The 26,877-nt window shown below is 43.9% G+C and overlaps 1 long non-coding RNA gene and 1 pseudogene across 1 annotated transcript in view; one reads left to right on the forward strand and one right to left on the reverse strand.

Moving 5' to 3' along the window:
• Positions 1-4,034: 4,034 nt before the first annotated feature.
• LOC126953202 (uncharacterized) overlaps positions 4,035-26,877 on the reverse strand; it is a 35,578-nt gene continuing 12,735 nt past the window's right edge. The window contains exon 3 of the long non-coding RNA XR_007725155.1: positions 4,035-4,177. This is a non-coding gene — a long non-coding RNA (uncharacterized LOC126953202). The remainder of the gene's footprint in view (positions 4,178-26,877) is intronic.
• On the forward strand, positions 23,995-24,556 carry LOC126953156 (dihydrofolate reductase-like; annotated as a pseudogene).

The following is a 26,877-nucleotide window of genomic DNA, read 5'->3' on the forward strand; positions in this document are numbered from 1 at the left end:
TGCTCTGAGTGGGATGAAGAGTTAGAAGACAGTTTTGAGCAGAAGAGGGCCATGATATAACTTCTCTTTTAAAAGGATCTCTCTGACTGCTGTGCTGACAACAGAATTGAGAGGTGAGGGACGAGGGAGGCAGAAGGGAAAACAGTAGGAAGCGAGTGCAGTATTCCAGGCTGGAGATGTCAATTACCTTGACTGGGGTGTGAGCAGGGGAAATAGTGGGACGTGAGGGGATTCTGGATGCATTTGAAGATGAACTCACAGCATTTGCCAATGGATTGTATCTGTGGTGTGAGAAAGATGAATCAAGGACACCCATAGTTGTAAAATGAGTGAGTAGAAGGATGGAGCTGCTGCTGTCAGTGGAGATGGGGAGACTCTGGCAGGAGCATACTGAGGAGGGGGCATCACAGGCACTCAGTAGAGGAGATGTCTGCTAGGAATGCAGGTGGGGGAGCTGGGGTGGAATTTGGACAGACAACTCCAGAGATTAGAGGAAAGGAGAAATCAACTGGGCAGGAGAAATAGATTTAGGAGCTCATACCATATAAACGATACTTAAAACCTCAAGCATGGATGAGGGCACCAAGGGAGTGATTGACTGTGGAAAAGAATGAGGGCAAGGACTGAACCCTGGACCTCCAGTTGTAAGGGATGTGATCAGACCACACCCAGAGCAGACTGCACAGTTCTCACCCCACATCTAGAGGACACTTAGACAAGGAACTCCCGTGTGCACAGGGATCACCCAGACGTGGTGCTGAGATCCAGGAAGTCTGGAGTCGAGCAAGAGATTCTGGATTTATAACAAGGCTGGAGTTCATGTTGCAGGTCTCCAGATGACACTTGGAGTAGCAAGAACACCAGGATCCCGCATGTCTGAGCATCAGCCTCACCTCTAGGGCTTGTTATGTAAACGAATCCTTGGTCTTGTGTATAATAATCTGAGACAGGGGTTCTGGGGAGTGGCCTGAGTATTTTTTAAGCCCCAGCCAGCAATCCTGTTGCTCAGCCAGATTGGGAACCACTGAGATCAGAGATCAGAGAGTGCCCACGGTGGGTGGGTGGGGTGGGTTTTCAAACTCTGTTTAAAAGAGGATTTTTCTCACAGAAACAAAAGGGAGGATGTGTGTCATCAGTTATGAGATGTGACATTCCCTGTTGATCTCTCCACAGTGGAGTAGAGGCCAGGTAGAGAATTCAGGATGTGGCTCTCACACGAGGAACACCTGTGAATGCCGCTCTCTGACACCCGCCCACAGACTCATTTCCCACTCACTTCTTGGAGCAAACTATGGAAAACAAATTTCTGTAATGTACACAAAAAGTCGTATATCTGGTATTGGGGGCTAGTTTTATTGTGGGGAAGGCCACAGAAGCAGGCTTGAAACTACACATCCAGGAACAGAATCCACAGCCCACCCTGGATCAGGTCCCTCCTAGGAACAACTGCCCCTGCTGCTGAGCACAGACGCCACTGCTCACACCTCTGACACCTGGTGCTGGACACTGGACCCTGAGGCCAGGACAGATGTCACTGCTGCACCTGGAAACTGGACATCACTACTGTCACTCAGTCATCTTTAGTAAAATGTGTTCTGCACAGTCCCAGCCTCTCTGTCACCTCATTCTGGCTCAGTCTGGCAGTGATATTGCAGTTAAGAAGAAATTATTTAGACAGATAGTGAGGGTATGGAAGACTTTTAATGAAAAGCAGGCTCCAAACTATTTTCTTTTCTAACAAGGAGCAGCCTGTAATATCAAGCTTCAGACATAGACAAGTAAGCTGGAAGCTTGCACAGGTGAATGCCGGCAGATGTACCAATAGGAATAGGACACCTGGGACTGGGCATGTTCACAATGGCAACTCCATCTTCCCTTCTCTTTGCCAGGCACGTTTACAGTAAGGAGCAGACAACATGGCGCCGGGCAAGTGGAAAGCCCATTTGCATAATAGGATGAGGGTGGGGTGAACAGCCTTCCACACGCACTGTGTAAATATCACACCTGGTCCAACCAACCTGTGGGCCCTACATAAATCAGACACCATCTCCTCAAGCCTGTCTGTAAAATCCGATGCACTCCCATTCCAGGCCGGAATTCCCTTTTGGGTGCCCCTCTCTCTCACAAGAAGAGAGCTGTTCCCCTTTGTCTTTCTTTTACCTATTCAACCCTTTGCTCCTAAACTCACTCCTCATATGTCAGTGTCCTTCATCTTCTTGGCATGAGATGACAAACCCTTAGTATTTACCTAGGACAATGACACCTCCTCAGCAGGTGGTCACTGGACTGGTGGAGCTTAAGACTCATGTTCATGATCAACTGCAGGGTGACTGGAGTCTTATCCTCTTCCAGGGAGGGAGGTGGTGTCGGTCTCCTCTCAACATTTTACATGTTGTAAACCAAAAATAAACATCAAAGCCACCCCCTCCTAACCATCTTAATGGACACCCTCAGCCAGGGTGCTCAAAAGTTAACCTGAAAGACTGGCTCAAGCCACCATGATTATGCCGTCTTCCGTTTTGGAATTCAGGAAAAGCTGACCAGCATTTACCATCAACACAGACCTTAAATCTGATCAGAAACATTTACAATCTATTCTCTCTGAAGCCTGGCACCTGGAGGTGTCATCTGCATGAGAAAATTTTGGACTCCACAACCTCTTATCATAACCCAGACATTTCCTTTCTATTGATAGTAACTCAACCAATCGCCAATCAGAAAAATTAAAAATCTACTTATAACCCAGAAGCACTACCCCACAACCCTTGCCTGCTTCAGATTGTTCCAACTTTCTGAACTGAGCCAATGTATAGCTTAAATGTATTTCATTGATGTCGCATATCTTCCTAAAATGTATAAAACCAACCTGTGCCCCAACCACCTTGAGCACATGTTCTCAGGGTCTCCTGAGGACTGTGTCGTAGGCTGTGGTCACTCATTTTTGGCTCAGAATAAATCTCTTCAATATGTTACCGAGTTTGACTCTTTTCATTGACAGTGTGGAATTCTGATGTAATAAGAAGGTTCAAGTGCCGGAGTGTGAGGGGTGGGCAAAAGTGACAAATTTTAATTCTTGGAGCAGTGATCCAGGACGAGAACTTTATCTGGTACCTGGCAGGCATGCAGAGTGTCTGAATGAACCAGTGACTAATAAATAACATGTTTCCACCCATTCCGTTGAGGATAGGTTATTACATCAAGCTTTGGTCTATCCCAGTTCTTACTCTAGATTATTGGAGTGGCATTGTGTGATGATGAAATGATTATTCAAACAGCATCCCTCAGCTTTGTCTCTTACTAGGATTAAAACACCCAGGATTGTAAGATCTCCGAGGATCTGGGTCCACACTGATGTTTTATATTAATATTTATATTTTCTTGTGTGTGGAAATATTTCTGGGGAGAGAATCTCTAACATTTATTAGTTTTTATGTGACACCCTCAAAGGCCTAAAAAATCCTAACTTCTAGGTTAGAGGTAGGGCCACTCCACGTCTGGACAATGAACAGCTGGTAGCAACCTATGTTAAGTAGATTAGGGACATGAAATAAATGCTTACATTTTGTTTATCTTTTCCTCTGGGACCAAAAAGATAGAAGTGTGCTTGTTTACTCTTACTCTAAGTTTCTCTCTGTGGGATGGTGATGGGGGTTTCCTCCAACCAAATAACTTTCTGATTCTCCGACAGCAGCTGGGAGTCCTACAATTCAACTCAATTCTGACAATAACTACCTGGAGTTCACCTCAGGCTCCACAGGTTTAAGTGCTCAGTCCCACAAGACTGTCCTCACTTCAGATGCAAGTCCCAAGTATCGGGTCCCAGGTTACCTGCACTTCTGTCTATCATGGCTACAAAGGCAGGGGTCTCTCACCTCCCAAGATTTGAGAATTCTTAAATTAATTCAAAGAACTCAGGAAGTTCCTATAGTCATGTAAACCAAAAAATGTCTGAGGCAGGTGTCAGTCACTTTAGAAGTGTATTTTGCCAAGCTGAAGGTGCACCTTGGAAACAGAGACACAAATCATTGTAGCATCTGTGACCCATGCTTTTTCCTAACAGGGTTTTGAGGACTGCAATATTTATAGGGGAAAGAGCAGCCAGGAGAGGAAAAAAACAGTCAACTATGCATTCATCTCATGCTCAGTAAATCTGCATTTTACATAAGATAAAGTAAACCTTGGGAAGAAAAGTCACCTGGTGGGTGAAGGGATGATGTCTAGTCTTGTCTTTGTCCTGTACCTGTGAAGATAAGCTGTTAATTTACACTGTCAGGGGGAAATTCAACAAAACTCCATTTTAGAGTAAAGATGTTGGGGCCCACAAGGAATTATCTTGTGAGCAGTTTGTGAGGGAGGCCACCTGGGGAGATATGGGGTCTTCTGTCTTTGCAGTTATTTGTTTAGGAGCAAAAGAAAGGCAGTTTTTCCATCATTCAGTCTCCAAACTTAACTTTTCCCTTTGGTATAGTGAATTTGGAGTCCTGAAATTTTACTTTCCTTTCACACTCAGTATTGCAGTTCTTTTATTTTTATAGCTTAAATCCCCACCTTTTTGGCACCTGAGACCGGTTTCACGGAAGACAGTTTTTCCATGGACCAGTGGAGGTGGCGGAAGGCAGAGGGAAATGGTTTTGGATGAAACTGCTGCACCTCAGATGACCAGGCATTAGTGTTTCATAAGGAGCATGCAACCTAGATCTTTCCCATGCAGAGCTCACAATAGGGTTCGTGCTTCTATGAGAATCTAATTCGGCCACTGATCTGACAGGAGGCGGAACTCGGGTGGTCATGCTCATGCTCTCTCGCCCATCGATCACCTCCTGCTGTGCGATCTGGTTCCCACCAGGTCAGAAACTTGTACGAGTCAGCAGCCCGGGGGTTAGGGACCCCTGGTTTAAATTATGCCACTATAGCAGAACACCTGAGACTGGATCACTTATAACAAACAGAAATTTGTTTCATTCATGGTGTCAAGGATGGGAATTCCCAGATCAAGGGACTGTATCTGGTAGAAAACAAAAGGACAAGAGAGGATGAGAGGTAGGGGGAAAAGGAGGTCAAACTCACAGCCTCAGGTCCTTTTATGATGAGCCTTAATCCATTAATGAAGGCAGAGCTCTGATGGTCCAATCACCTCTCAAAGGTCCCATTTCTTAAAAATGTTGCATTTGGGATAAAATATCCAACAGATGCTTTTTTGGGGAAACATTCAAACCACAGCAGTTAAGGATACAAATGAGCAGCCAGATGAAGAGGTGCACAGGGTAAGGTCTGGAAGGGCTCTGAGCACAGGAGCCTCTGTCCCCATGGAGATGGAGTTCACCACCCTCCCAGCACGTGGACACACTGATGTGCTCACCAACTGGGAAGCTCTCCGAAAACCAATCTCTAGAGGTTTCTATGGAAATTTCATTGTGTAGGCAAGATTAATTAAATCACCGGCCATTGTGTGACTGAACTCAACCTCAAGCCACTCTTTCCTTCCCAGACTTTAGGGATGGGGCTAAAAGTTCCAATCCTCTAATCACAACTTCGTGTTTCTGGCAACCAGCCCCCATTCTGAAGCTATCTAGGAGCCCCTCACCCCATGGTCATCTCATTGCCATATTGAAGTCATGTTTATTACTGAGGAGATTGCAAATGTTCTAGGACCCGGTTGTCAGGATACAGGGACAAAGATCAAATATTTTTATTGGACACAGATCACACCCTGGTTTTGACCACATTATCTCTTTTTATAATATTTATTATTTTATTTTAGAGATAATCTCTTGCTCTGTTGCCCAGGGTAGAATGCAGTGGCACAATCATAGCTCACTGTAACCTCAAATTCCTGGACTCAAGTGATCCTTCTGCCTCGGCCTCCTGAGTAGATAGCATTACAGGTGCACACCACCATGCCCAACTAATTTTTAAATATTTTGTAGGAATGGGTCTCACTAATTTGCCCAGGCTGGTCTCAAACTCCTGGCCTTAAACAGTGTTTCTACAATTGCCTCCCAAACTGACGGAATTATAAGCGTGAGCCACTGTGCCTTGCCAATCACAGATCTCCTATACCAGAAGAATCATAACAGTGAAAAGATCCTGGCACATTACCAGAATCCTCTTTGGTCATTAACAATTATCCCAGTGCAGTGCAAAAATAGGAATAGTCTCAGCAACATATGGCTGCACCCTTTCAGGCATCTGGAGACATCGAGCTAAGAGACAATACCATCTCTTGTTTATACCTCTTTCGAGTAGTTCATGTAACATTGGATTTTCCTCACTACATAACCCATTAATTCATTCATTTTTCCTCAGCTACTATTTCTCCTTCTCTTCATTTATACTAAACATTTACAATTTCGGAAGGAACACTAGGCTCTGCTGCTGTGCTGGCTTAGACTGAAGGGACCAATACTGTTCTAGCAAGTGTCTCCCGTCATCCATTCCAGTTCATAGAGGGGAGGGTTATGCAGGTAGAGAACTGGGTGGCTATCTGACCCCAGGCAATACAGCTGCATTCAGTGTTAGCCCCAACTTTGCCAGATGCAGTGAAGGCACAACCTACTTCTCCAGGCCCTTAGGAATTATTACATAAAGGACATAAAATATATTAACAGTTTCTTGCTTAGGAATAATTCCTGTTTCTGGACTCTATTTGCATCCCTAGTCCTGGGACTACTGCATCAGGGATGAGAAAAGCAAGTTGAGGTGAATTACAGTCATCATTCCAGTGTCCTCCCACCATGGGAAGGAATATATGTAGATCACACCAGCACCTTCCCCTGATCCACCAGGAAAAGAGAGGATACTCTCATGTCAAGTGTGAGCACACTCATGAAGGTGTGTAAGCCCACCCTTCGTGCTTGTTTCCCCACTCTTGCTTTATATACTCAAGGTTTTAATTGGCTATTGTAATTCTCTATGGAACTCTTCCTTTGAGGAGGATGTCTCTCTGACCACTGTTGGACATTTTGAGCAGGTGAATTTTCTGGTGTAAAGAAATGTGACTCAGTGGTCCACATGGTTGCCGTACCTCCATTCAAGTTCTTTGTAGGACTCCGAGCATTTGCATCTGAGATAAAGGAGGAACCTCTCTTAGAAGCCTGAAAGGGCCTCCCAACCTGGAAATAAAGAAAAGCCTTCAGTTCCTTCAAGAGAAATTCCAGGCACCTACCAGCCCTAAAAAGTAAGTGAGTGACCTTATAAACAAGAAGGTAATGATAGCTTAAAACAACAGCCAAGGAAGTTAGAGTCACAGTATCTTTGATTCTCTACAGAAACTAAAAATAACATCTTAACATATGTCCCTGAGTTGTTTTTCAGAAATATAGATTCCCACCTAATAGATCCACTGACAGGGAGACCTTATAAAGGGAAAACTGAGGACTAAACTCAGACTGCTGTTCTTTGTTCTAAATTTCTTCCTGAGGGGACTGGAGAGAGTCAAGCTCATAGGCCAGGCCTGAAAATTCCTCTCTACTCCCCCCAGCTGTGTAAGGAAGCTTTGCTTCCTTATCTATCACAAATCAGAGAATCTTTAAATCTACCTAAGACCTGTAAGCTCCCTCATCAGGATTTTCCACCTTTTAAGGCCGAAGCAGTGTATCACTTCTAGGCATTGATTTATGATGTTGCCTGTAACTCTGCTTTCCTGAAATTTGCCCCCTCCTTTAAAAATTCTTGTTTGTGAGCCATCAAAAAGGTTGGGTGTTAAGCTTGAGCTGCCCGATTCTCCTTGTTTGGCTCCCTACACATAAATGCCCTCCTTTCTCCCACTACAGTCTCAGTGTGGATGTTTGCTTTTACTGCCCCAGGTGAGCGGACCCCAGTTTAGTTTGGTAACACACCTACCACCAGCTGAACAAAGCCCACTCCAGGGAGAGGATCTATTCCTGCCAAGACCCATTTGCTGCTTCCTGGGGCTAATGGTATCAGTCTAACTTGCCAGCTATATATTTTCAAGGACTTCCCATGAAAGAATCTGCTACATAGCCATATGCTATCTCTCTTTTTTGTTAAAGAAAGCACTTCTTATGTGTATTTTGTGCCTGTGATGTGTGGAATGCAAGAGAAATATGTCTTGATTCCACCTATCTCTGCATTGCTAAGGCCCCAATGTCTACTTATTTCACGGACTCAGGTGATCACCACAAGCAAACGTGGGTTTTTTGTTGTTGTTGTTTTTGAGATGTAATCTTGATATGTTTCCCCGATTGGTCTCAAATGTTGCTCAGGCTAAAATCTAACTCCTGGACTCAAGATATCCTTCTGCCTCAGCCGCTCTCATAGCTGGAATTTCAGGTACACCTGGCAAACACTTGGAGACAAATTCTTGTTGATTTCAATCACCTTCCAAACCTGGAAGGGAGTTATTCTGAGGGGCCCTGAACAGCACTGAGGGGACGGTGCTAAATGATTCATGAGAAACTGACCTCACGATCCAACCACCTCCCTCCCTCCAGGCCCAACCTATAATGCTGGGGGTCACATCTCGACATGAGAACTGCACAAGAACAACATCCAATCTATATCAGGAATCAACAGATCTTACATTAATCAACTCCTGAAATTACCATAGTGATTTCCATAGGACTTGCCTCATGTAAGCATTCTTTTCATAGGTAACTTTCCCATTGCTCTCCTGATTAATTATACAGCCAGGCCATTAGTCACTCCCTGTAAGTCAGTAAAAACTAAAACATAGGAGCTTTATCATTGTTCAATTCTTCCACCACTGCTAAGAAAACACCATGCAATTAAGTCCACAAGAGCTCTTCTGTTTTTACCTTCTGTGATAAAAGAGGTGGACTTCCAAACAGGATGTTGTCCATTCATCTTGCAAATGCTGGACACAAACCAACCAGCTGTTTGTGGGTCAGTTGACTGATACTGCAGTTCAAATCCCAGCGCTGTGTGCTGCAGAGTTCCATCTTGCTCGAGGAAGGTCAGTGTTTTCTTTAATTTACACCTTCAATGAATTGAATGAAGCCCACCCACATGATAGACATCAATCTACTTTATTCAAAGTCTAGCTATTTATATGTTAATCTCATCCAACAAACATCCTCACAAATCATCCAGAATAATGCTGGACCACCTCTCTAGGCACCATGCTTTAGCCAAGATGACCAATTTTTTTTTTTTTAATTATACTTTAAGTTCTAGGGTACATGTGCACAACGTGCATGTTTGTTACTTATGTACACATGTGCCATGTTGGTTAGCTGCATCTGTTAACTAGTCATTTACATTAGGTATATCTCCTAATGCTATCCCTCCCCACTGCCCCCACCTCATAACAGGCCCTGGTGTGTCATGTTCCCCACCCTGTGTCCAGGTGTTCTCATTGTTCAATTCCCACCTATGAGTGAGAACATGCGATGTTTGGTTTTCTGTCCTTGTGATAGTTTGCTCAGAATGATGGTTTCCAGCTTCATCCATGTCCCTACAAAGGACATTTGGGTTGCTTCCAAGTCCTTGCTATTGTGCATACTGCCGCAATAAACATACATGTGCATGTGTCTTTATAGCAGCATGAATTCTAATCCTTTAGGTATATACCCATTAATGGGATCACTGTTCAAATGGTATTTCTAGTTCTAGATCCTCGAGGAATCGCCACACTGTCTTCCACAATGGTTGAACTAGTTTACAGTCCCACCAACAGTGTCAAAGTGTTCCTATTTCTCCACATCCTCTCCAGCACCTGTTGTTTCCTGACTTTTTAATGATTGCCATTCTAACTGATGTGAGATGGTATCTCACTGTGGTTTTGATTTGCATTTCTCTGATGGCCAGTGATGAGCATTTTTCAGGTGTCTGCTGGCTACATAAATGTTCCCTTTTGAGAAATGTCTGTTCATATCGTTTACTCACGTTTTATTTGATTTTTTCTTGTAAATTTGTTTAAGTTCTTTGTAGATTCTTTGTCAGATGAGTAGATTGTAAAAATTTTCTCCCATTCTATAGGTTGCCTGTTCACTCTGATGGTGGTTTCTTTTGTGGTGCAGAAGCTCTTTAGTTTAATTAGATTCCATTCATCAATTTTGGCTTTTGTTGTCATTGCTTTTGGTGTTTTAGTAGTGAAGTCCTTGACCATGCCTATGGCCTGAATGGTATTGCCTAGGTTTATTTCTAGAGTTTTTATGGTTTTAGGGATGACCAATAAAATGAATTATGACATTCTTCAATATAAGAATACTCTGAGGAAATTAGCCTGTGACCTGATAAAACAAGTAGCAAACGACTGTTTCTAATAATTTACAACCAGTAGCCAAAAAGCCCTCCCTATACATTGTTTCTCAAGTTCACTCTATAATTCTGGGTAAAAAAAAAAATCCATATATTTGTTGAAAACCACAGAAGAAGAGAAAACTGAAAAAGCATAAAGTGAAAATAATAATAATAATAAAGATGACAGCAGGTATTTCATTGGAAACAATGTAAATGAGGAGACAGATGAGCAACATCTTAATGTCCTAAAAGGAAAATACTGTGAAACTAGATTCTATTCCCAGAAAACAATACCTTTTTCAAATAGATGTGTATAATTTTAATTGACAAATTATAATACATCTGGGAGACATTGCTTGATGTATTGATATATGTATACCATGTGTAATGATTAAATTAAGCTAACACACCTTCAATATAGCCATCAAAAAATAAAGGGATTTTAGGCCAGGTGCAGTGGCTCATGCCTGTCATCCCAACACTTTGAGAGGCTGAGGTGGGCAGATCACGAAGTCAGGAGTTGAAGACCAGCCTGACCAACATGGTGAAATCTCGTCTCTACTAAAAATACAAAAATTAGCTAGGCATGGTGGCATGCACCTGTAATCCCAGCTACTCAGGAGGCTGAGGCAGGAGAATCACTTGAACACGGGAGGTAGAGGTTGCAGAGAGCCAAGATCACACCATTGCACTCCAGCCTGGGCAACAGAATGAGACTTTGTCTCAAAAACAAACAAACAAACAAACAAACGAAGGGATTTTAGACATATAGGGAATGAAAAAATAACCAGCAGACCTAAACTATAATGTTTCAGTCCTTTAGGGAAAAACAAAATTAAGGGACTAGTTGGCACAGCATTTAATGATGAAGAGACAGCTTCATTGACCCCTCTCACTGAGACAGAGAACACAGCCCCAAGGCCTGGGAATTCCTTTACCCAATCCATCACCTTGGGCGCCTGCACACTCCTCCTGGGTACCTGAGGTTGGGTACAATCACCTTAGCTGTCACCTACCTACAAACACCACCTATGGGCATCCCACCCAGCCTATCACAGCTGCTGCTAACAGTGCACACTGCTTGGGACCCAGAGAATCAGCCCACCATCGCCACTGCAAAGCTAGCTACCCAGGAGCCAAAGACCCCACCCACCCACCCACCCAGTCAACCACTGCCACTACTGGCATCCAAGCAAGCCACCCGGAGGCCCAGGAACCACCAGGAGGTTCAGCCCACCAGGAACCACCAACACAAATGCCAGTATACACCACCTTGGGGCACAAAGATAGGAACACTCAGCACACCACTGCCACAACTGGAGCCTGAAGACTGTCTCATGTGGCATCCCAGTCCCCAGGACATCTTCACCACAGCCTCACTAATAACCACACCCTAATGCACAGAAGAAATCACAGATACCATTAACACTGTCTACAGCCAAAGAAATTATACAGAGACCATAGTACTCTACTATGTATTACACCCAGAATCAAATACAAAGTACCCCACACAACCAACACCATAGACTCATCTTCAGGAAAATGTTCTCCACTATGAAACAAAATTCAAAAATAGGAAGAACTGACTGTTATATCAGATGCAAAAATATTAACATTAGGAAAAAGAAACACGAAAAAGCAAAAAAGCAAAAAAAAAAAAAAAAACCAAAGAAACACAATAGATCTTAATCAAAAAGAAATTTTCAAGATTCCAGATAAAGGATTCAAAACATTTATTTTACAGAAGTTCAGTGAGATACAAAAGAATTCTGGAAAAAAAAATACAAAGAAAACATACAAATAATTCAGGATATGAATAAGAAGTTTACAAAAGATATAGATTTAAAAAAAAAAAAAAAACAGAAATTCTGGAATTAAAGAATTCATGACATGGAATTCCAAATACATTTGAAAGCTTCAACAATATACTAGGTCAGGTAGAAGGAAGAATTCCAAATCTTGAAGATGTACATTGTGAAATAATTCAATAAGACAAAAACACACACACAAAAAAAGAGTGAGCAAAGCCTTTGTGACATTTGGTACAATATAAACAACCAAATATTCAAATTATTGGTATCCTCAAGAGAAAAGAGACAAAGAACAGATTAGAAAACCTATTTAATGAAAAAATAGATGAATAATTCCCAAGTCTAGCAAGTGACTTAGACATTCAGATACAAAATGTTCAACAATTCTGAGAAAAATACAAGGCAAAAAGTTCTTCTCCATGGCATGTAATCAGACTTTCTATAGTCTAAGGTAAAACACAAATCCTAAAAATAGCAAGAGAAAAGCATTTAGTCACCCACAAAAGGAAACCTCATTAGATAGACTAACAGCAGAATTGTTTTCTTTTTTCTGTTTCCTTTTTTTTTTTTTTTTTTTTTTTTTTAGAGTCTTGCTATGTTGCCAGGCTGGAGTGCAGTGGTGCAATCTCAGTTCACTGTAACCTCCACCTTCTGGGTTCAGGAATTCCCTTTTGGGTGTCCCTCTCTCTCACAAGAAGAGAGCTGTTCCCCTTTGTCTTTCTTTTGCCTGTTAAACCCTTTGCTCCTAAACTCACTGCTCATGTGTCAGTGTCCTTAATCTTCTTGGTGTGAGATGACAAACCTTTGGTATTTACCTAGGACAATGACACCTCTTCAGCAGGTGGTCATTGGACTGGTGGAGCTTGAGACTCATGTCCATGATCAACTGCAGGGGTGACTGTAGTGTTGTCCTCATCCAGGGAGGGAGGTGATGTCGGTCTGCTCTCAACATTTTACATGTTGTAAACAAAAAAAAACATCAAAGCCACCCTCTCCTAACCATCTCAATTGACACCCTCAGCCAGGGTGCTCAAAAGTTAACCTGAAAGACTGGCTGAGGCCACCGTGGGAAGCAGGTGTTGAACATGCCTCATTATGCCGTCTTCTCTTTTGAAATTCAGGAAAAGCTGACCAGCATTTACCATCAACACAGACCTTCAATCTGATCAGAAACATTTACAATCTATTCTCTCTGAAGCCTGGCACCTGGAGGCGTCATCTGCATGAGAAAATTTTGGACTCCACAACCTCTTATCATAACCCAGACGTTCCTTTCTATTGATAGTAACTCAACCAATCGCCAATCAGAAAAATTAAAAATCTAATTATAACCCAGAAGCACTACCCCGCAACCCTTGCTTGCTTCATATTGTCCCAACTTTCTGGATCGAAACAATGTATAGCTTAAATGTATTTGATTGATGTCTCATATGTTCCTAAAATGTATAGCTTAAATGTATTTGATTGATGTCTCATATGTTCCTAAAATGTATAAAACCAACCTTTGCCCCAACCACCTTGAGCACATGTTCTCAGGGTCTCCTGAGGACTGCGTCATGGGCTGTGGTCCCTCATTTTTGGCTCAGAATTAATCTTTTCAAATATGTTACCGAGTTTGACTCTGTTCATTGACAGTGTGGAATTCTGGTGTAGTAAGAGGGTTCAAGTGCTGGAGTCTGAGGGGTGGGAAAAAGTGACACATTTTAATTATTGGAGCAGTGATCCAGGAAGAGAACTTTATCTGGTACCTGGTAGGCACGCACAGTGGCTGAATGAGCCAAGACTAATAAATAACATATTTCCACTCATTCCTTTGAGGATAGATTATTACATCAAGTTTTTGTCTATCCAGGTTTATAGTCTAGATTATTGGAGTGGCATTGTGTGATGATGAAATGATTATTCAAACATCTTCCCTCAGCATTGTCTCTTACTAGGATTAAAACACCCAGGTTTGTAAGACCTCAGAGGTTCTGGGTCCACACCGATGTTTTATATTAATAGCTATATTTTCTTGTGTGTGGAAATACTTCTGGGGAGAGAATCTCTAACATTTATTAGTTTTTACGTGACACCCTCAAAGGCCTAAAAAATCCTAACTTCTAGGTTAGAGGTAGGGCCACTCCACGTCTGGACAATGAACAGCTGGTAGCAACCTATGTTAAGTAGATTAGGGACATGAAATAAATGCTTACATTTTGTTTATCTTTTGCTCTGGGACCAAAAAGATAGAAGTGTGCTTGTTTACTCTTACTCTAAGTTTCTCTCTGTGGGATGGTGATGGGGTTTTCCTCCAACCAAATAACTTTCTGATTCTCCGACAGCAGCTGGGAGTCCTACAATTCAACTCAATTCTGACAATAACTACCTGGAGTTCACCTCAGGCTCCACAGGTTTAAGTGCTCAGTCCCACAAGACTGTCCCCACTTCAGATGTAAGTCCCAAGTATCGGGTCCCAGGTTACCTGCACTTCTGTCTATCATGGCTACAAAGGCAGGGGTCTCTCACCTCCCAAGATTTGAGAATTCCTAAATTAATTCAAAGAACTCAGGAAGTTCCTATAGTCATGTAAACCAAAAAACGTCTGAGACAGGTCTCATTCAGTTTAGAAGTTTATTTTGCGGAGCTGAAGATGCACCTTGGAAACAGAGACACAAATCATTGTAGCATCTGTGACCCATGCTTTTTCCTAACAGGGTTTTGAGGACTGCAATATTCATAGGGGAAAGAGCAGCCAGGAGAGGAAAAAACAGTCAACTATGCATTCATCTCGTGCTCAGTACATCTGCATTTTACATAAGATAAAGTAAACGTTGGGTAGAAAAGTCACCGAGTGGGTGAAGGGATGATGTCTAGTCTTGTCTTTGTCCTGTACCTGTGAAGACAAGCTGTTAATTTACACTGTCAGGGGGAAATTCAACAGAACTCCATTTTAGAGTAAAGATGTTGGGGCCCACAAGGAATTATCTTGTGAGCAGTTTGTGAGGGAGGCCACCTGGGGAGATATGGGGTCTTCTGTCTTTGCAGTTATTTGTTTAGGAGCAAAAGAAAGGCAGTTTTTCCATCATTCAGTCTCCAAACTTAACTTTTCCCTTTGGTATAGTGAATTTGGAGTCCTGAAATTTTACTTTCCTTTCACACTCAGTATTGCAGTTTTTTTATTTTTATAGCTTAAACCCCCACCTTTTTGGCACCCGGGACCGGTTTCACGGAAGACAGTTTTTCCATGGACCAGTGGAGGTGGCAGAAGGCAGAGGGAAATGGTTTTGGATGAAACTGCTGCACCTCAGATGACCAGGCGTTAGTGTTTCATAAGGAGCATGCAACCTAGATCTTTCCCATGCAGAGCTCACAATAGGGTTCGTGCTTCTATGAGAATCTAATTCGGCCACTGATCTGACAGGAGGCGGAACTCGGGTGGTCATGCTCATGCTCTCTCGCCCATCGATCACCTCCTGCTGTGCGATCTGGTTCCCACCAGGTCAGAAACTTGTACGAGTCAGCAGCCCGGGGGTTAGGGACCCCTGGTTTAAATTATGCCACTATAGCAGAACACCTGAGACTGGATCACTTATAACAAACAGAAATTTCTTTCATTCATGGTGTGGAGGATGGGAATTCCCAGATCAAGGGACTGTATCTGGTAGAAAACAAAAGGGCAAGAGAGGATGAGAGGTGGGGGAAAAGGAGGTCAAACTCACAGCCTCAGGTCCTTTTATGATGAGCCTTAATCCATTAATGAAGGCAGAGCTCTGATGGTCCAATCACCTCTCAAAGGTCCTATTTCTTAAAAATGTTGCATTTGGGATGAAATATCCAACAGATGCTTTTTTGGGGAAACATTCAAACCATAGCAAATATAAAGGATACAAATGAGCAGCCAGATGAAGAGGTGCACAGGGTAGGGTCTGGAAGGGTTCTGAGCACAGGAGCCTCTGTTCCCATGGAGATGGAGTTCACCACCCTCCCAGCACGTGGACACACGGATGTGCTCACCAACTGGGAAGCGCTCGGAAACCCAATCTCTAGAAGTTTCTATGTAAATTTCATTGTTTGGCAAGATTAATTAAATCACCGGCCATTGTGTGACTGAACTCAACCTCGAGCCTCTCTTTCCTTCCCAGACTTTAGGGATGGGGCTAAAAGTTCCAATCCTTTAATTGCTGCTTCGTGTTTCTGGCAACCGGCCCCCATTCTGAAGCTATCTAGGAGCCCCTCGCCCCACAGTCATCTCATTGCCATATTGAAGTCATGTTTATCACTGAGGAGATTGCAAATGTTTTAGAACATGGTTGTCAGGAAACAGGGACGAAGACCAAATATTTTTATTGGACCACAGATCACACCCTGGTTTTGACCACATTATCTCTTCTTATAATATTTATTATTTTATTTTAGAGTTAATCTCTTGCTCTGTTGCTCAGGGTAGAATGCAGTGGCACAATCATAGATCACTGTAACCTCGAATTCCTGGACTCAAGTGATCCTTCTGCCTCGGCCTGCTGAGTAGATAGCATGACAGGTGCACACCACGATGCCCAACTAATTTTTAAATATTTTATAGGAATGGGTCTCACTATTTTGCAGAGGCTGGTCTCAAATCCTGACCTTAAACGATGTTCCTACCATTGCCTCCCAAACTGACGGAATTACAAGCGTGAGCCACTGTGCCTGGCCAATCACAGATCTCCTATGCCAGAAGAATCATAACAGTGAAAAGATCCTGGCACATGACCAGAATCCTCTTTGGTCATTAACAATTATCACAGTACAGTCCAAAAATAGGAATAGTCTCAGCAACATATGGCTGCACCCTTTCAGGCATCTGGTGAAATCGAGCTAAGAGACAATACTCTCTCTTACTTATACCTCTTTTGAGTAGTTCTTGTAACATGGGATTTTCCTCACTACATAACCCATTTATTCATTCATTTACCCTCAGCTACTATTTCTCCTTCTCTTCATTTATACTAAACATTTACAATTTTGGAAGGAACACTAGGCTCTGCTGCTGTGCTGGCTTGGACTGCAGGGACCAATACTGTTCTAGCAATTGTCTCGCATCATCCATTCCAGTTCATAGACGGGAGGGTTATGCAGGTAGAGAACTGGGTGGCTATCTGACCCCAGGCAATACAGCTGCATTCAGTGTTAGTCCCAACTTTGCCAGGTGCAGTGAAGGCACAACCTACTTCTCCAGGCCCTTAGGAATTATTACATAAAGGACATAAAATATATTTACAGTTTCTTGCTTAGGAATAATTCCTGTTTCTGGACTCTATTTGCATCCCTAGTCCTGGGACCACTGCATCAGGGATGAGAAAAGCAAGTTGAGGTGAATTACAGTCATTATTCCAGTGTCCTCCCACCATGGGAAGGAATATATGTAGATCACACCAGCACCTTCCCCTATTCCACCAGGAAAAGAGAGGATACTCTCATGTCAAGTGTGAGCACACTCATGAAGGTGTATAAGCCCACCCTTCGTGCTTGTTTCCCCACTCTTGCTTTATACACCCAATGTTTCAACTGGCTATTTTAATTTTCTATGGAACTCTTCCTTTGAGGAGGATGTCTCTCTGACCATTGTTGGACATTTTGAGCAGGTGCATTTTCTGATGTAAAGAAATGTGACTCAGTGGTCCACATGGTTGCAGTACCTCCCATTCAAGTTCTTTGTAGCACTCCGAGCATTTGCATCTGAGATAAAGGAGGAACCTCTCTTAGAAGCCTGCCAGGGCCTCCCAACCTGGAAATAAAGAAAAGCCTTCAGTTCCTTCAAGAGAAATTCCAGGCACCTGGCCAGCCCTAAAAAGCAAGTGAGTGACCTTATAAACAAGAAGGTAATGATAGCTTAAAAAAATAGCCAAGGAAGTTAGAGTCACAGGATGTTTGATTCTCTACAGAAACTAAAAACATCTTAACATATGTCCCTGAGTTGTTTTTCAGAAACATAGATTCCCACCTAATAGATCCACTGACAGGGAGACCTTATAAAGGGGAAACTGAGGACTGATCTCTGACCTCCATTCTTTGTTCTAAATTTCTTCCTGAGGGGACTGGAGAGAGTCAAGGCCACAGGCCAGACCTGAATATTCCTCTCTACTCCCCTAGCTGTGTAAGGAAGCTTTACTTCCTTATCTATCACAAATCAGAGAATCTTTAAATCTACCTAAGACCTGTGAGCTCCCTCATCAGGATTTTCCACCTTTTAAGGCCGAAGCAGTGTTATCACTTCTATGCATTGATTTATGATGTTGCCTGTAACTCTGCTTTCCTGAAATTTGCCCCCGCCTTTGAAAATCCTTGTTTGTGAGCCATCAAAAAGGTTGGGACTTAAGCGTGAATTGCCCGATTCTCCTTGTTTGGCGCCCTGCACATAAATGCCCTCCTTTCTCTCACTACAATCTCAGTGTGGATATTTGCTTTTACTGCCCCAGGTGAGTGGACCCCAGTTTAGTTTGGTGACACACCTACCACCAGCTGAACAAAGCCCACTCCAGGGTGAGGATCTGTTCCTGTCAAGACCCATTTGCTACTTCCTGGGGATAATGGTATCAGTCTAACTTGCCAGCTATGTAGTTTCAAGGTCTTCTCATAAAAGAATCTGCCCCATAGCCATATGCTATCTCTCTCTCTCTCTCTTTTTTTTTTTTTGTTAAAGAAAGCACTTCTTATGTGTATTTTGTGCCTGTGATGTGTGGAATGCAAGAGGAATATGTCTTGATTCCACCTATCTCTGCATTGCTAAGGCCCCAGTGTCTACTTATTTCATGGACTCTGGCAATCACCACAAGTGTTATGCCCAGACCGTTTGTTCCCCAAAGAAGACCACCAGAGTCCAGAGTCAAAGCCAGGCAGCAAGGATCTTTACTACAAGTTCGAACCTGGTCCCTCCATTCCACAGCATACAAGAGGGCCCCGAACAATGCGAGTGTTTGCTTTTTATAGCCCGGAAGTTACAGGGGAACAAAGGAATTCTTTTGGTTCCCGTGATTTCAGTAAAACTTTGAACGGCTGTCTCCTTATCGGAGACTTTCCAGGTGGTGTTTGTACTGGGCTCAGGAAGTTTGAGAGATATATGGCGATATGTGGTGGGATGGGAGGATGGGATGTGTTTGTACTGGGCTTGTTTGTTTTGAGCCCGGGGCTGAGGAACGTGCCCGGCTCCTTTCATTCCCCCCTTCTTTTCAGGTATCTCTAGAGCCAATCTTGGGTCTTATAAGTCTGATTCTGTTTCAGCGTTTACAGGTTGGTATTGGGCTCTGAGGACCATGAGTTGTACAGTGTCAAACCTTTCTGTAATGAACCGCAAAATTCTGTTAACAACACAAGGTCCTAAGGTAAGCAGAAATAGTAGAGTCAGCAGGGGTCCAAGGAAGGGGGCTAACAGAGAAAACATAGATGAGTTCCACCATTGGTCTGCAGCTGAAGCAAACTGCCGTGTTCTTACTTCTGTGCTTAACTTGCATAACTGTTGGACCCGGTCCTCCACAAGTCCTGATTCATTTATGTAGAAACAACAGTCTTCCTTTAGAAACATACACGTACCCCCTTTTTCAGCAGTGAGTAGGTCTAAGGCCCTCTGGTTCTGCAAGGTTACCTGTGCTAGGGACGTGAGCTGCCGCTGGAGGGAGGCAAGGGACTCAGCTGACTCCTCCATAGCAACAGCAAATTGTTGGTACAGCTTGTTACTTTCTATGAGGGTGTGACCTAAGGCTCCCCCCGCCATCCCGGCCGCAATGAGGGATGTGGTGAGGGAGATTCCTGCAATGAGGAGGAGAAATATGGCTCGTGCAGGTCTCGGTCCAGGGACTGGGTGAATAGCAGTACTAGTCCAGTTACCAGTGTACCCTAGGAACTTGCCAGCAGTTAGTAGGGTCAACCGGGGAACTAATGTGACAGGAAGACACAGTAGGTTGGTAACAGAGGGACTAGGTAGGTTCTTAGATAATGTCCCATTACACCAGAAGAATATGCCCGGCAGAGCCCTTAGGGTGATATTAGGGGGCACTGCCGTGATGCTGCAGAGGCTGGAATTGGTTCCTGAGAAACAGTAGGGAAACTTCTCCTGACTGGGGTTTAGGTATAGGGGCATGTTAGAGGTTTTGGAGGTTGTTAGCTTGGGCAGAGGTAGAGGATCCCCATGGTAGAGGGACAGCGGTTAGCGGTGGACGCCCTAGGGTGGCACACAGAAAGCAGCCAGACAGGCTGTGAAGTCCTGTAAGGTTAGCAAGCTCTAGTCCTTCTTGTCTCCAGCGGCCACTAGGGCGGCTAACGTTAGGGCTAGACTACCTAACTGCATGTTTGCAGTGAGCTATGTTGCCGGCGCAGGGTGAGTTTCAAGGGGTTGTTCTTAGCTCTGTCCACAGTCCACATGGCCAGTGCTTCAGCGGCTGCCGTGATTGGTCCCAGAAGGTTGGAGGTTGGGTCCACTGGTGTAGTGATCCACGACGCGATGCCTTCTACCTTCAGGGCGGTGGGTGTGGTCAGGAGTACCTGGAGTGGTCCCTTCCACCTGAGTTCTAGGGTCTCTTGTCGGTGTCGCTTAACCAGGACCCAGTCTCCCGGCTGGTACGGATGGGGTGTCGGTGGGGGACCGGTCTCATATAGCTCCTTCAGCTTGGGCCAGATTTCTTGGTGAATTTTCTGTAAGGCTTGTAGGGAAAATAAGAATTCAGAGACATTTTCTGTTTCAGACTTAAGCAGATCATCTTTTAAGCTAGGAACCAGGGGTGGAGGTCTGCCATACATGATTTCGCAAGGGGTAAGGCCCAGTCTGTAAGGGGTATTACGGGCCCGGAACAGAGCGTAGGGGAGAAGGACCACCCAATTAGCGCCAGTCTCCATAGTCAATTTAGTTAAGGTCTCTTTTAAGGTCTGATTCATCCTCTCTACCTGTCCTGAACTCTGGGGCCTGTAAGCGCAATGTAGTTTCCAATTTGCCCCAAGGATGGAAGCCAAATCCTGACTTACCTTAGTGACGAAGGCCAGCCTATTATTTGACCCTATCTGGACGGGGAAGCCATACCTGGGGAAGATATCTTCCAGAATTTTCTTTGCTACAACCTGAGCAGTTTCTCTTTTGGTTGGAAATGCTCCAGTCCACCCTGAAAAAGTATCTACAAAAACAAGTAAGTACCGATACCCGTACTTTCCTGGCTTTATTTCAGTAAAATCCTCTAAGCCTTGTTCCCACTGCAGCCTGGGATTGGGGGTAGGCGTTGTTAAGCTGGCAGACTTTGCAACTTGTCACGATGCTGCTGGCCGTCTCGGCTGTATGTCTGAATTTGAGCTTAGAGCGTCTGATCAGGTCTATCATCTGCCGAGCACCCAGGTGGGTGGTTCAGTGGATGTGTTCTAACACTTATTGTCCTAATTTTTCTGGCAGGATGGTTTGGTCATTAGTATCAGTCCACCACCCATTCTGGATCTGTTTCAGGGGAAGCTTGTCAATCCACTGGAGATCTTGTTCTGAATAATCAGGGAAATATGGCAAGTCCCGGGGGCCCGGGTCAGGGAGCTGGAGTGCAAGGAGTTGGCTGGGAGCCTTTGCCACATTTCTTGCAGTTTGGTCTGCCAGAAAGTTGCCTTGAGCAGTTGGAGTGGTTGGTTTCTGATGCCCTGGGCAATGCACAATGGCTAACTTTTCTGGCTTCCATAGCGCTGTTAACAGGGCTAGGATCTCTTGCTTGTTGTTTGTTTTTTTTTTTTTCCTTCAGCCGTTAGTAACCCTCGCTCCCTGTAAATGGCCCCATGTATGCGCACCGTAGCAAAAGCATATCGGCTATCTGTATATACTGTCAGCTTCTTCCCTGCCCCTAAGGTAAGAGCTTGGGTGAGCGCTATCAGTTCGGCCTTCTGGGCCGATGTCCCCGGGGGCAGGGGTTCCACCCAGATTACCTCAGTCTCTGAAGTCACTGCTGCTCCAGCGTACCTCTGGCCTTGATGCATGAAGCTGCTCCCATCAGTGAACCAGACGAGGTTAGCGTCAGGGAGTGGGCGGTCCTGCAGGTCCTCTCGAACTCCGTGCACCTGAGCTAGTATCTCGGTGCAATCATGGAGCGGCATGTCCAGGTCCGGGTTGGGCAGCAGCGAGGCAGGGTTTAAGGTCGTTGGGGGCAGGAAGGTTGATAACTAAGAGTGCTATTGCTGGGTCATAGGTGAGTAGATGCTTGGCTTAGTCTCTCGTTAACAAATTTCTAGTAGTAAACAAACAGTGGAGGAGCGTGAATCTCTTACTTAGAAATTATTCGGATAATAAATAAGGAAGGAATGAGAGACCGAGACTATAATAACTCTTTTGCAAACCATCATGAGTTAATGAATTTAACCATTGAACAGCAATGGCAATTAACAACACAATAAAACAAAAAACTAATGTCAGGTTCTTCCTCTCGATGGAAGAACACAATACAGCACCATCAAACAAGTACAAGTGACAAAGAAACCAAGCCTGAACCAATTTAGAGGCAATACAGATAATAAAAACACATATTAAACAATGGCTTGGGGAGCAACTGCACACTATGGGAAGCTCTACCACAGAATATAAATTTCAAGAAAGAATCTATAGAATAAAAGAGAACAAAAGAGTATTTCTAGAGGTAAAACTAAATTATAATTTTGGATGATAAAAATATAAAATAGAACAAAGAAGTGATGATGTGAAAGTCAGGATGTATTTTCATTTGGGGGAGGAAAGAGTTTACTGCTGAGCTGGGGCAAATGATGGGGCTTCTGGTTTGCTCCACAAACGTCTATTCCTGGTGGTTAATGGGTGTTCACTTTTTATTCAAGGACACAAATTTTAGACCATTTCTTTTTCCTTCTGGAGTCCTACATTTTATTTTATGACACAAAGGTTAAGGAAAAAATAATTTATAGAGTATGGTTACTGTTTTGCACAAAGCCCCCTCCCCATCTTCCCTCTGAGCACCCAGAACAACCAGCAGCCCCAGGACCCCCAGCAGGGGTGACCTCACTTCTAGGTGTGCGTGCAGCTCACATCAGCAGAGGCAATATGCAGGTCTACTCCTTGACTCTTGGAAAAAACCTGATAGGACACAGCTGAGGGGAAGCCTTCCCCGCCGTCTGCAGGCTCTTGGCCATCAGTGTAGAGGGAGCGGCTCCTTACCTCTCCCACAGGCACCTTCACAGCCGCAGCCTCCACTCTGCATGGGGAGTTCATGGCCCTTCCCCTGAACACGGTGACACGGATCTCGCCAAAGGTGGAGATGACACCATTCCTCCCCCCACCATCTTTTGCTATAGAGCAACTGGAGTACGTTCCACCCACACACAGGACAGGGAGCTGACAACCAAGGAGTGGAGGATAAATACTCCAGCTTTCTCTACTTGTAATAAGTTCTCTCCATTGACATAATCTTATTCATAGTCTCAAAATTATTTAAACTGCTACTATATCTTTAGTGGCATATTTATCTATCATAATGTTATTTTATTCTTAATCACCATTCCCTGTTTTATTTCTCCATCCAAAAAATAAAACAGCTGCTTTTGGTTGGCTGGGCCCTTAGCAGTGGCAGCTGCCAGGTCAGCCTTGATGAGTGGCGACTCAATTGCTGTGCCCATGCAGTGTCCATTGCAGCCACCACGGCCACTTAGTGCACGGACTCCATGAGCAAGCCCTGTGCGCTTCTTTTGCTTTACAAGAAACTTGACTCAGCCTGGTGTCCAGTGAAGAAATCCCAGGTGCATGGAAAGGAGAGGAGGGTCTCAGGGCTGTGAGTGATCTGCAAAAGGAAACGCATGGACCATCAGGGGGGCGCTGCTGCGCTGCCCCTGCTCCCAGGGGGTGAATGTTCAGGAAGAGCTTTAAGGTGGAGAGAGGGATGTCATTGCTCATCCTCCAGGTTCAAAGTAAAAACCTTCCGGCCAATCTTGGCCACGCGTTCTGGTGTAGCGATCGGGCTCGGAGGTGCTCACCGCTGCTGTCATGGTTCGTTTGCTAAACTGCATCGTCGCTGTGTCCCAGAACATGGGCATTGGCAAGAACGGGCACCTGCCCTGGCCACCGCTCAGGAATGAATTTAGGTATTTCCAGAGAATGACACAAACTCTTCACTACAAGGTAAACAGAATCTGGTGTTACGTGTAGGAAGATCTGGTTCTCCATTCCTGAGAAGAATCGATCTTTAAAGGATAGAATTAATTTAGTTCTCAGCAGAGAACTCAAGGAACCTCCACAAGGAGCTCATTCTCTTGCCAGAAGTCTGGATGATATCTTAAAACTTACTGAACAACCAGAATCAGCAAATAAAGTAGAGATTATTTGGACAGTTGGTGGCAGTTCTGTTTATAAGGAAGCCATGAATCACCCAGGCCACCTTAAACTATTTGTGACAAGGATCATGCGGGACTTTGAAAGTGACACGTTTTTTCCAGAAATTGATTTGGAAAAATATAAACTTCTGCCAGAATACCCAGGTGTTCTCTCTGATGTCCAGGAGGAGAAAGACATTAAGTTCAAATTTGAAGTATATGAGAAGAATGATTAATATGAAGGGATTTTCTGGTTTATTTTAAGTTGTTTCCCCTCCCTCTGAAAAAAATTATGTATTTTCACATGAGAAGAAACAGACTTTTGTTGACTTTGGATATGTGTATAATTATTTCTAAGCAACGTGTTTTTATCCCGCACTAATCTTGAATATATCAGATACCATTTATGAAACATTCTTGCTATAACTAAGTGCCTCTCCAAGACCCTAACTGAGTCCCCACGCCTGCTACAGTGAGCTGCCATTCCACACCCATTGCATGTGGCACTCTGGCCAGTCTTTGACATTGTCGGGCGGGCTTTTCAAATGTCGGTAGTATTTATTAAAGATGAAGATGCACATACCTTCCAACTGAGCAGTTTCACTAGTGGGAAATACTGAAATCTTCCTACGTGTATATCTAGAGGTTTGTAGACAAATGTTGCAGCCCTGTTTGTAACAGTGAAAAATTGAAAGCAACCTGGAAGTTCAGTGATGGGAAAATTAATATATTTCGGTCTTTTGGGGAACCCAGAGCAGGTTCCAAGACTGAAATTTCAGTGAAAGCAGTTTATTTGCTAGGTCTTACCAGAAAGCATCAATTGAGGTATGGAGAAATGGAACTGAGAACGCAAGAAAACCAGTGTAAAGTCAGTGAGCAGGTTCTCACTGGTAACAAGCTCCATACTGCTGAGATACAGGGAAACGGAGGGGAGAAAGCTGGAGTATTGATCCTCCACTCCTTGGTTGTCAGCTCCCTGTCCTGTGTGTGGGTGGAAGGTACTCCAGCTGCCCTATAGCAAGTCCCAGGTGTTTGCAGTAAGAAGCTGCTGGCATGCACAAGAACAGTGGATGCCAACACTTAAAGCAATTCCTTGTTTAAATATATAACCTCCATATCTTTTTTTTTTTTTTTTTGGCAGAGTTTCACTCTTGTTACCCAGATGGAGTGCAATGGCGTGACCTCAGCTCACTGCAACCTCTGACTTCCCAGGTTCAAGCGATTCTCCTGCCTCAGGCTCCCAAGTAGCTGGGACTACAGGCGCGCACCATGACACCCAGCTAATTTTGTGTTTTTGGTGGAGACCAAGTTTCACCATGTTGGTCAGGGCTGCTCTCGAACTCCTGACCTCAAGTGATACGCCCACCTCGACCTCCCAAAGTGCTGGGATTACAGGCGTGAGCCACAGCACCTGGCAGATCTTTATTCTTTTTGTGTAGCAAAAAGTATAAAGCCACACATGGTTTATTTGAAATATTTTATGATTTAAAAAAATACAGAAGCAGGAAAACCAATTCTAAGTTTAAGTGAGGGATGATGGTAGTTTGAACCAGAAGGTTGCATGTAATAAGACACTGCGATTTAAGATATATTTTAAGGTTGGAAGTAGCAGGATATTCTGATGGAGTTTGACTTTGGTTTGGGGCCTATTGAGTTTGAGATGCCTTCGAGAAATGAAGGAAGAAGAGAGAGAATAAAAGAAAAACTGGCCAGGCACAGTGGCTCACACACCTGTAACACATTAGCTCAGCATTTTGGGAGGCAGAGACAGGCAGATCCCTTGAGACCAGTTTGGGCAACATGGTGAAGCCCCATCTCTACACAAAATACAAAAGTTAGCTGGGCACTGTGGCACCCACCTGTAGTCCCATCTGTTCAGGGGCTGAGGTGGATGAATTGAGCCCGCGTGGTCATGCCTGCAGTGAATTGTGATTGCGCCACTGCACTCCAGCCTGGGTGACAGAAGAGACCCTGCCTCGAAAAAGAAGCTGAAAACAATGCAAGCATGACTTCAGAATTCTAGAAAGAAAGTGATTTTCAATGGATAAATCTATATTCAGCCAAATAATCAAGGGTGAAAGTAAAATAATACATTTTTTGACAAGCAAAGAATCAGGGGTTACCTCCATGGACCCTTTCTTGGGAAGCTATTGGAGAAAATACTCCAGCAAAATGAAGGAGGAGACAAACCAGAGAATGACATCGATCCAGCAAATAGGATCCAACACAGGACATATTCCAGCTATGGAGCTGGCTTAAAAACAAAAAACAAACAAACAAGCAAAAAAAAAAAACAAAACAAAACAAACAAACCAGTAAAAGTATTAATAGGTTAGCTGGGTGGAATGGCTCATGGCTGCAGTCCGAGCTACTCAGGAGCCTAAAAGTAAGAGGTTTGCTTGAGTCCAAGAGTTCCAGACCAGCCTGGCCACCATAGTGAGATTCCCTTATCTTGAAAATAATAATAGGTTATTGCCAGATTTGGGGCATTTGGAAAGAAGTTCATTGAAGATAAAGCAAAAGTGAAAAAAACAAGGGGGAAGGGTGTTAGACAATC

This window comes from Macaca thibetana, chromosome 4 (assembly GCF_024542745.1).
Source record: "Macaca thibetana thibetana isolate TM-01 chromosome 4, ASM2454274v1, whole genome shotgun sequence".
NCBI lineage: Eukaryota > Metazoa > Chordata > Mammalia > Primates > Cercopithecidae > Macaca > Macaca thibetana.